The following is an 11,906-nucleotide window of genomic DNA, read 5'->3' as shown; positions in this document are numbered from 1 at the left end:
AATCCCACTCCTGGGCATATATTCCAAGTGAACTTTAATTTGAAAAGATACATGCACCCCAATGTTCACAGCAGCACTATTTACAATAACCAAGATAAGGAAACACCTAAATGTCCATCAACAATTGACTGGATAAAGATGCTGTGGTATATTTATACAATGGAATACTACTCAGCCACAAAAAAGAATAAAATAATGACATTTGCTGCAACGTGGATGCACCTGGAGACTGTCGTTCTAAGTCAAGTAAGCCAGAAAGAGAAAGAAAAATACCATATGATAGCACTTATATTTGGAATCTTAAAAAAAAGACACAAATGAACTTATTTACAAAACAGAAACAGACTCACAGACATAGAAAACAAAATAATGATTACCAGGTGGGGAAGGAGGTAGGAAGGGATAAATTGGGAGTTTAAAATTTGCAGATACTAACATATATAAAATAGATAAACAACAAATTTCTACTGTAGAGCACAGGGAACTGTATTAAATATCTTGTAGTAGCCTATAAAAAAAGAATATGAAAATGAACATATGTATGTACATGTATGACTGAAACATTATGCTGTACACCAGAAACTGATACAACATTGTAAACTGACTATACTTCAATAAAATTTTACTTTTAAATTCTACAACAGCAGCAGGTTGAAAATGAGCCCTTAAAACACAGAAATATTTCATTGATTTTATCATTCATCATTGTTATTTCCTTCTTCCTATGTTCTGTTTTTTTATTAATTTATGTCCTTGTGTTTTGATTTAATTCTTTCATTCTATAAAACTGGACACTTAAGTGAAATGGAAATCAAACCCAGAAATGAGGATTGGGGGAAAAATCAGTATGGATAAAACCTTTAGAGAAACAGAAATCATATTTTACTTTTATTTGCCCTCTTGAGAACTTAATGAGCTTTTTCAGCCTGAAGATTCACGCTATCACTCTGGAATATTCTCAGTCATTTCCCCTGTGAATACTGACTCCCTTCCAGTCTCTCCTTCTGGAAGATCTGCTAGATTATGTCCAACTTCTCATTCTATTCTGTCTTGCATGGTTAATTCTTTCGTAGTTTCTACCTTGTTTCTCCAGCTACATTCTGGGTAATTTCTGCAGATCTGTGTTCAGGTTCAGTGATTGTTTTCCTCTGCTGTGCTGACTCTTTTGTTTAACCTATCCAGTGAGTCCTGGATTGCAATGTTTTTTGTTTGTTTGTTTGTTTCTAGGAGCTGTATTTAGGTATTTATCAAATTTGTCTGCCCATAATGCTCTATTCTTTCAGTACGGTTCCTAATTTTAAAAAATCTTTTAAATTATTTTAACATACTTATTCTAAAACGTTCATTTCCAGTTCTTTTATTCCCATTCTTGCAATTCTAATTCACTGTCTAGCTGCATCTGCTGGTTTCCTCTCCAGGTAATTAATTTCCTCGAGTGATTCATATCTAATTATGAACTACTCTGAACTAGTCTTCAACATTTGAAAAAATGGGCTTCTCATGAACCCTGCACTATCCTTATAGAGTAGTTTTTCCAATTGTGTCTGTTGCCTTTCTAGAGAATCAACATCCAAGGGCCAATTTTTGTCACTAACTTCCCTGACTGGGATTCCTGAGGAATTAGGAGTAAATTCAGATCCTACACCTTTTCAAGGAGTGGGTCTGGGGGTTTGATTTTTCCTCACAGATGCATGGCTTCTTCAGGGTGTCCTCTGAAGGCAGAAGAAAGTTTTTCCAATTCCTTTGTGATGGAAAAGCAACATTTTCAGGCTTCAAGCTTCATGCAGGGAGCACAAGTCCTGCGCTCCTGCCTTACAGAGGCCCCAGGTCATCGCTGTAAGGGGCTCAGGGGTGGGCATTAGAAGGCCAGCCCAGGTCTGAGGGCCATGTTTTCTTCCAGCCCCCTGACATTCCTTCAACCCCACTTCCCACCCCATGGTTTCATGGGGTCCCCATGGCATCTGCTCTGGCATGCACACACGACTTTGAATTCAGTGCTTGTTTTTGGCTCCCACAGATTTCCCTATCTTTAAAGCTAAATACGCATTAAAATATTAATCTTCGTCACAGTTTATCCTACCTTGACCTTGAGTGATTCAGTTTATCGTCTGGTTTTCTTTATCGGATGTTTTCAAACAGGGTCCTGAGCTGTGGGAGAAAAGGAAAAGTGACAGGGTTGCTGACCCCTTCCCCACTCTACACCCTGTCCTCTACCTTGCTCTTCTTGTGCCCTGCTCTACGACAGCCCGGCAGTGTGACTCTGGCAAGCACTTCATCGCTCTGTGCCTCACTTTCTCCGTCTGTAACAAAGGAACAGTAACAGTGCTGCCTCAAAAGTCTGTTGTGAGGATTAAATGAGATAATATACACGAAGCACTCATGTCAGTGCCTGGTTCAAAATAAGCACTCAGTTAGTGATCTTTGTTATTAATTATTAAGTCCCAAGTTGTATCTCTTTAAAAAAAATGATTCTGAACTTAAAAAGTGTCTCTCTAGGTCTAGATGGGGCTTTAAAATGTATCTAGATATATTCTAGACTGGATACTTTCTAAAAAATCTTCCAGTTTGAAAATTCTTTACTTCTATGCCAACACCTTAGTAGGAAAGTTAGTTTTAGCCAAGCTTGGAACCTAGCAGGGTGGGCATAAAGATCTATTGTTTGTGATCATTTTCTTCCAGCCCCCTGACATTCCCTCAGCCCCACTTCCCATCCCTTAGCAATTCTGTGATTTTCTTAATGACTCACAACAGACTTGTTGTAACAGTGGTACAAGCTTCCTTCTGACTAGAGTCAGCCTTGCTTCATGGTTTCTCAACGTTGTGTCACCTGTCCCTAGATTTCTCCCTCAAATTGCCTAACTATAAAGAAATTTCATTTAATGGTCTCTCTCTGACCTTTACATTTAACCCCTTCTGCATTTCCCAGGAAAAGTGGGGACCATGCAGCCTCAAGGAAAAGACAGGGTGAAGGGAAGAACTGGCTTTGTTGCCTGAGAGACAGTGCTTTTGGGAGCAGCATTTTCACTCTTGCTTTGATCTAGTCAGCAGTTGTTCAGCTCAGCTCCACACTCACGAGCTGGTAACAGCTTTTCTTATTTGGGAGCATGACTACATCATGAACGAATGAGATGCTGAGGCAGGGTTCAGCCGTGAGCAATGCGGGTGGATGGTCTCCCACCACATCCCAGGGTGAAGTGCAGAAAGTGGCAGGTCTGCGGCCTTAATTCGGGTGCAAGAACTCTACTTTCTTCAGCGACAAGGTGAGATGTTCTCTTTGGATCCAGGGAAGTGACAGGAAATCAGATGTGCCAGCTTCCCTGCAGGTAGCTGTGTTGATACAACATCTGCCTACTAGCTGACTGTAAGTTCCTAGTATCTTCTGAGGGTCCAAACCTCTCAAGATCAATAAGGTCTTTTTAACTGTAAATAGGGTTGTTCCAATGCTACCATGAATTTGGAGCTATGGTCACAACTGAGTTGATGACTTAGATAATAGTTGATTGGTACAACTGGTATAAAACATCCAAGGCTTCAGTGGAAGTAGGGAGAATATTAAGCCAGGTGCACCCAACCTCTTAACGCTACTGAGACTTGAGGATATGACATGATTGACAGTAGGTCAGGGGTCTCTCAGTAATAGAGGCTGTGATTATTTGAACTCACCTAGGAAGGCTGATCAGCACCTCAGCTCATCATACAGTTTCTCAGCTCACAGCACAATCTCAGTACATTTGACACTCTAACACTTACAGAGGATTGTCAGAGCCAGTCCTGGGATATTACAAATATCATGTCAAAGGTGAGGCAGTAGGGAAAGTGGGGGCTCTTTTTTTCCCAGTCCTTTTAAGGGCCAAAGCCTGACACTTTCTTCAGAAGGCCAGTAGCTGCCTCAATGCCAAAATAAATCAGGCTCTCCTTGGTCAAAAGCAAGGGTAAGTTTCCATCACTGTGAGTTAACTTATTTATATGATGTGAGGTAAGGATCCAGCTTCATTCTCTTGCATGTGGCCACACAGTTGTCCCAGCACCACTTGTTCAAAGAGTATTCTTTTCTCCATTGATTTGATAATCTAGTGGAAAGTCAACTGACCACAGATACACAGGTTTATTTCTAGACTCTCAATTCTATTACAGTGATTTTTCCTTAGATAGTACTGTCTTGATTTCCATTGCTTTAATAATAACTTTTGAAACTGAGAAGTGTGAATTCTCCAACTTTATCCTTCATTTTCAAGATTGTTTTGGCTATTCTGGGTCCCTAAAACTTCCACATGAATTTTAGTATCAGCTTGTCAATTTCTAACAAAAAAGAGAAAGCTGCTGGGATTTTGACAGGGACTGTATCGAATCTGCAGATTGATTGAGGCATTGCCATCTTAACACTATTAAGTCTTCCAAATCCATGAACATGAGGTTTTCCATTTACGTAGATCTTTAATTTCTTTCGACAATCTTTTGTAGTTTCCAGAGTGTAAGTTTTGCATTCCTTTTGTTAAATATATTTCTAAGCATTTTATTATTTTTGATGCTTTGGTAAATTGAATTGTTTTCTTAATTTCATCTTTGGATTGTTTGTTGCTAGTGCACAGAAAATAACTGATTTTTGTACCTTGTTCTTAATATCGTGAAAACTAGCTAAACTTGTTTACTGCTTCTAATAGTTTTTCTAAAAATTGGATTCCTTATGATTTTCCACTTACAAGATTATGACACCTGAGAACAGTTTTCCTTCTTCCTTTCTAACCTGAATGCCTTATATTTCTTTCCTTCCTTCCTTCCTTCCTTCCTTCCCTTCCTTCTCTCTCTCTGGCCCCGGTTTCCTTTAAAATCTTCAGATCTTCTGACCTCACTCATCACCTGGGGGGTGAAAGGGCAGCGCTAGCTCTGTATCCTCAGGTGCTCTCCCTCTTGCTGCCCCGTCTCCTGTCTCCCGTCTTGGCTGTAGCCACTGGCCTTGAAGGTGTGCGGACTAACAGGTGCAGGTGAGAGCAGGAGGGAGGAGCAGGCAGAGAGGATACGGGCGCCCAGATCCTCCTGCTCCTGGGACTCGACTGCCGGGCAGAAGCCAGGCTGGCAGCGCCTGCTCGCTCACACCGCCTCACACCCCGACTGTTGCAGCCCAGCAGCTCCGTAGCCCAAAGTGGGTGTGGACCATAGGGAGGCAGGGAGGGCAACGCGGCCGCTCGCTGCTGCCACCTGGTGGACGCGCCGGCGCGTATCCAGGCCCCGTCCTGCCCAGGCTTCTCCCTGGGTCCTGGAGAGTGAAGGGGAATGGCTGGGGCCTTTGTGTCCTGGGGCCAGCAAGGGGATGCCTGAGCGCTGTTTCCCCTCCCTGGGTACTGGGGTATAACGGCTAGACGATGATAGGAAAATAGACACGTCATCGGGAGGGGCTGTGAAGAAAGGATTGGCTTTGCAGGAAGACAGCGTTCGCTTCTAATCCTGCTTCTGATCAGATGGGTGTAGTCTGGTCTTGAGCAGATCAGTGCCGTCTGCGACATCTTCCTCAAGTGTGGAAGGTGGCGGCTGGACAAGTGGGTGAGACATTAGGGGTTAAGAAGACTTAACTTCTGTCCCTTCCTCCCCCTTCGTACCCCTTATCACTGATTGATTTGTTACAGTTGTTTATCATCTCTCTTCCCCATGAGACTGTTAGCTTTATGAAAGAATAGATCGTGCCTGTTCACTGTACTCACTTTCCCTTCCCAACCTAGGTTAGTGAATGCCTGCCCTACAGTTGGTGCTTAATCAATACTTGTTGAATCAATCCCTCAATTCATCTTCAGTGTTTCCTCCACTCTCCATGCTCCAGGGCTCTATAAAAGAATATTGCATTATTCTTTGCCAAAGCACAAATTAGGGAAACTCCATGGTTCCCTGGTCAAGAGCCCGGCTCTGGACTCAGCCTGCCAGGTTCTGACTCTTGGCTCCATCACTTGCCAGATGTGTGACCTTTGGAAATTTACTCAGCCTCCCAGGGTCTCAGATTCTTCATCTATAGGTGGAGATAATGACAGTACTTACCTGACTGGGTGGTTGTGATGTATTAAATGAGTAAACTCATTAAAATACATAGTATAGTGCATCCATATGTCCTTCAATGTTAACTCTCAGTATCATCGTTCACTTGCACCGATCCAGCACCTCTCTCCTCGTGCCAGTCTGCTAGACCTTCCTCAGTCCATTCCTGCCTGTTTGCATTTCCCTGCCTGGGGATGTATGGTGAGCTCTGCTGCCAAGGGGATTTCCGGGTGTGGTCTTTCCTCTGGGCCAATCACAAAGTTGGTAAATAAAACTAGTCTGTATCCCTGTGTCCATCCCCTTGGGGAGAAATACTCAGACAGGGACCAGGCAAAGAGAAGCAGGCTTCTGGTTGCTTCCCTTCTTGGTCTCCAGCCCTTCTCTTGCAACTGCAGTAAGCTCTAGCCCCGCCTCTTTACTTCACAGGCTTGTGCGGCTCTGAATGAAAGTGCTTTCACAGCAGCATAAATTCATATAGGAAGGCAACATGGTCTTGAGTCCTTTCTCTCTATTCCAGGCTGAGATTAACTTCTTCTCTGGGACCAAACATTTTCCCCAGTTGGGTGACCTTGGCTTAATGAAGCACACCCAGTGCTTCCCAGCAACTCACAATTAACAAAAAATGCTTCCGGGGATCTTTCTGATTTTCTCCTCCCAACCAGTCCATAAAACTCACAAGGCAGGGGGTACATTTTATAACTGAGGAGCCCCACCCTTGGATAGCGGCTCAGCCTCTCAGCCTCACACTGGGGCAGGGCAGCTCCAGACTTGAATGTGGGCCCCACACCTCTTTGTCTAGGGTACTTTTCACCCTGCCCAGATGGCTGTGATGAATTAGGCTGTTGAAACCTGGACCATCTAAAAACCTCAAATAACTTCAAATGAGAAAACAGTCTTCTTTCCCCTGCACAATTATAAGGACATGGAGGGGTCAACAGATATAAGATGCTACACCCATGAGGATGTCCACATCGATTGGTGGCCACTTAGCTGGGATTCTCCATGGGGCTCAGTTGAGAAAGTTGTCAGAAGACTTGTCTCTTGGGTAATTCCTGTCAAGGGAATGGAATCAAAGGATCTCTTTGTTTAGAAGTTTGTTTTGATTCCAGGAAGGGTGAGGAACAACTCCCACCCCCAAAAGGAAAATATTCCTAGACTTTGGAAAACCACCGGGACACATTTTCTCTATCCTTTACCTCTGGGCCAGCTTCACCCATGGCTGTCACCTCACCCTCGTGGGCTGCCCTCACTAAGGCTCTCTGCTCCACAGAGAACTCCCATCATTCCTACTTGAGAGGTCCAGCGATAAGCCAGGTGAAACAGGCCAAGTCAGAGTTGTCACCCTCACAATGTCAGGTGATTCCAGTGCCAAGAGTGAAGCAGTGAGCAAATTAATATATGGGATAATACATATGATCCTATCAGGAATACACACACACACACACACACACACACACCATGTGTATATAACATATGTGTACACAATCTTTCTCCCCGAAATGGGATCATCTATACAAGTGTCTGGAATGCAAAGCCAGAGGTCTGGAAGGACACTCCAAATTGCCAGTAGTTGCCTCCAGAGAGGGGACTAAACTTTGGTTGGGGGTGAGTTGGTTTGAAAGGGGACTTGCACTTTATAGCCGTATGCAGTTTGAACTTTTCCATGCATGTGTTACTACGGCAATGACGCCATTTTAAGCAGAATGCCTGGCTTTCCTGCAGGATGGTGCTTGTCTCACCCCTCCCCCTCAGCAGGGGCTCCTTCTCACCCTCCACCTTTATAAATACAACATCTGAAACTCACCTCTGCACCCTCCACCTTTCCGCTCTCTCTCTCCCTGCATCCTCCTGAATCTGCTGGATATTATTCTTAAGACCTCCTGTCACAGTCCGTCCCTGTTCTCATATCCTTTTCCACCTGCCTTGCCTCCTCATCCAGCCTGACTCTGTCACCCATTTCTGTGACTCTCTCACCAGCCCCTGAGTCTCTTGCCCCAGTGTCTCCCTGCCACGCCTGCTTTGCCAGCTGGGAACTGTCTGCTGTCCCTGCTGTGTTTCAAGGCTGCTGCAAGAAAGACATCTGCTCCCATGACTGGGCCCCTGCAAACTCCTAACAGCCAGCCCAGCCCAGCACTCACTATGACCAGCAATTCTCTTATTCCTTTCTAATCAGCTTCTTACCACTCTGCCCCCATGTATCCCTTTGCCGCCCTTCTCCCTGTTTATATTGTGGCCTTACCTACAACCTACACCAGCCACCCATCTCTTTCCTTCATATTCTCCATGCTTTCATGCATCACATTCTCCTGCTGGCCCACCTCAGAAGAACGCTGTCTCCAAGACTGCTCCCCTTCCCTGCTAAGTGGAGGCCTCCAGTCACTGGAGGAATGGCTGCAGGGGAGTTGCCGACGGCTTGCTGTTCAAAGTGTGGTCCAAGGCTCAGCGCACCGGCACCACACCGAGCCCCTCCTAGAGCTCCCCGCCCTGCCTGGGCCTGGGGTGAGGATCTGCACTTCACCAGTGCCCAGGTGTATTCGTTACCTGGGGCTGTTGTAATTACAAACCTAATGGCTTAAAACCACACAAATTTCTTATCTTAAAATTCTAGATGTCAGAAGTCTGAAGTGGGTTTTACTGGGATAAATAAAATCAAGGTGTTGACAGGGCTGTATTCCTTTTGGAAGTTCTATGGGAGAATCCATGCTTTGCTTTTTCCAGCTTTTAGAGGCTTCCCACATTCCTCGGCTCATGGTCTCTTCTTCCATCTAAAACTAGCATCAGTAGTATCATCTTCGGATCACTTCCTCTGACTCTGACCTCTGCTTCTAGTTCTATCTTCACAACTTCTGACTCTGACCCTCCTACCTCCCTCTTATAAAGAGCCCTATGATTACATACGGATAATCCAGTCTCCCCGTCTCAAATTCCTTATCAACAAAGTCTCTTCAGCCTGGACAGGTAACATATTCTCAGGTTCTAGGGGTTAGGTCATCTTTGGGGACCACTGTTCTTCCTACTACATCAGAGATTTTACATCCATTGTTAACGTTTGAGAAGCCCCGGCTATCCTATTTAAATGGTTTTTCTTTCCTACTTTCCCTGCATGCTCATGTAGTGTTGAAGCCATTCAAGTTAAATGCATGTATGGTAAAACTGCTTTGCTTGTTTGCGTGACCCCTGCACATGTGTGGTTCTGCGTAGGTTGAAATCATTCTGATCTTTATTGTTAGACAGATGTTGATTGAGGCAGGACTTGAGGGTTGGGCACTGTGTGTATGTCTGGTTCATGGCTTCCTGGATGTCCTAAGTGGTGAAAGCTGCTGTATGTGCTGTTGCTGGCTGGAATGTTTGAGAAAATCCAGCTCTGCCAATTACTAGCAATAAGACCTTGGAGAAGTCACTTGATTTCTCAGACAACCTTTTCATCACTTACAAAAACGTCAGGTCCAACCGCTATGTCACGGATGTGGTGTGAGGATGTAATGAGATGGAGGGATTTGTCAACGGGGAACTCCTGCACAATTGTAAGTCTTACTTGATTCTTTGTGGATCTTGAAGAATAAAAGGAACCCTTTCAGACTCTTTGCATTGAGTCCAAAGTCCCTGCATGTGCTGCCCTCTCGTGGTGACAGCTTTTAATTAACTTTGGCAGTGGATCACAAGATAAGAAAGCAAAATGGGCATTCACACCCTTGCTACACTTGCCTGCTCTTCATCCCCGCGAAAGAAACCTCTCGGGGATTATTTGCCAAAGTCTGGATGCACATTAGAATCACCTGGAATGTGTCTAAAAGAAGACCTCCAATCACCCTGCTACCAGAGATAATGATACACCATGGTTGGGCAGGATCTAAGCATCTGAATTCTGGTAAATCTCTTCCAGTGAATAGAATGTGAGTGGTCTCCTGATGTAAGCTTGGGATCTATTAACAGAAGTACAGTAAGTGAAACAAAGGAGGGACAGCGCCTCGGAGCTGAACGCAGAAGACGAAGCTGTGCGGGACAACAGGATGGAGATCTGGGTCCCCACTTTCAGAGCAGCTTGAACAGTGTTCACAGGAGCAAGACCTGAATGGTGTGGGGACTCAAAGCTACATCACCTAAGGAAGAGGGGAAAGCACTGAAGGGGAAATGGCTGACGTGCCCAAGGTCGCCCAACAAAATTTATCTACAAAACACCAGGAGAGAGAGAGAGAGAGGGAGGGAGAGAGAGATACACATTTCCTTAGATCACAAAGCCAAATATCATGATGAAAATAGTTCAGTATGAGATTTTCTTTCTTAAGTAAACACCTTGTAAAATTCCTGTCTGTTGAAAATATTAGCCAATTGAGGAGAAAGGACAGAAATGCAGCTAGGGTGCCTCGGCTGGATGCCTTTGCCTGAGGTAACAGAAAGGAATCTCTCTGATTATCTCTGAGGACAGGCAGATCTGGTTTTACTTGGAACCAAGGTTTTGTCTCTGTCACAGCTGACGGGCACATCCTGCTCATGCAGGATGCCCCTTCCTCCTCAGAGTCCTGCCGGCTCCAGATGCGAGGCGAGCACGCCTAAGACTAGTGGAACAGTGACCTGTGTGCGTGCCTATGCACACACGCACTTGCACGATTTGCACAAGTGAAAAACAAACACCCATAAACACCTTGTTATACACTCACAGCCCCTTTGTGAGGTAGAACTTTTTTGTTACCTCCACTTAATTATTATTGTTACTGTTATTTATAAAGGAAGAAATGGGCCAAAGAGCATACAGCTGGAGAATGGCAGAGCCCGGATTTGAATTCAGGTTGTCTGCCCACAAATCTAGTGCCCATGTTGACCAGTGAGGTGTAAAAACACATCAGAGTGGTGGTAAGATTTGTTTGTTACCCTTCTGGCCAGTAAGTCTGTCTTGCCAATTCCTCTGCAGAGAGAAGAGGACAAGCCCAAAGACTGGGAGGTGCTCTGGTGGGGAAGGACGTGTCCCTCAGTGTAATCCATGTAGCCAATCGTGCCATCTGCTCTTGGGTAGACTGAGCAGAGGTGTGGCACCTTCAAGAAGAGAAGAGGCTTCCTCTGCCCCCTCTGGATCCCAGCACCAGTGAGGACCCTCTAAATAGGTTGCTGGTCAGATGGAGGCACTAGATCAGGGGCAGAGGGAGTAAAGCCACGTCTGCAAGACCACAATCCCAGAATACTGTGCAGCTGTTTTCACAGCATCAGACCCAGAAGATGATCCTCGGCTTAAAGTTTTCCTCCTCTAGGGGCTGTAACCAGCTACAGGCAGCGCTGTCTGAAGGCTATCAAGAAACTGTAGGGAGTAACGGGATTTGCTATTCCTGGAATGTGCCTCCTTCCTGCTAAGATGCTGTGGACATTGTGCCTGGCAGTCTCCAACTGGTCCTTCTGTGATGCTTGGTACAAAGACCATCCCTCAAGTCAGGTCCAGAGTATGACAGCTCAAAAGTGACCCTCCACGACCACTCCTGACACATTGTTCTTATCTAGGCATCCTCCCTTCTCTTCTTCAACCTTCTCTTTGTTCCTATGTTTTTGTATTTATTATGACATCACCATGAAACATTGTGGCTGGAAAAGTTGCTATAACGCAGAAGTGTGTACAAGAAAAAGACATCATGTTCCTTTCCCTTCACCCCCTCCCTCCACCTGGCTACAGGAGGCAGGGATGTTGTCTGCTCTGGGCTCTGCTGACCCCTCATCCAGCCCAGGGCCGGGGGCATGGGGAGGACCCTGGATGTGCATCTGTGGAGTGAATAAACAAATCACCATCATCAGGCTGATGTGGTCTCTTTCCTGTACGTTCAAAGTCACATATATAGTGTGCTTCTGTACATAAGTGGGGCCACACTCTATCACTGTGTGCAAGTTTCTTCAGTTTTTGCATC

This window comes from Camelus ferus, chromosome 3 (genome assembly GCF_009834535.1).
Source record: "Camelus ferus isolate YT-003-E chromosome 3, BCGSAC_Cfer_1.0, whole genome shotgun sequence".
Classification (NCBI taxonomy): Eukaryota; Metazoa; Chordata; class Mammalia; order Artiodactyla; family Camelidae; genus Camelus; species Camelus ferus.
This window is presented reverse-complemented; position numbering follows the sequence as displayed.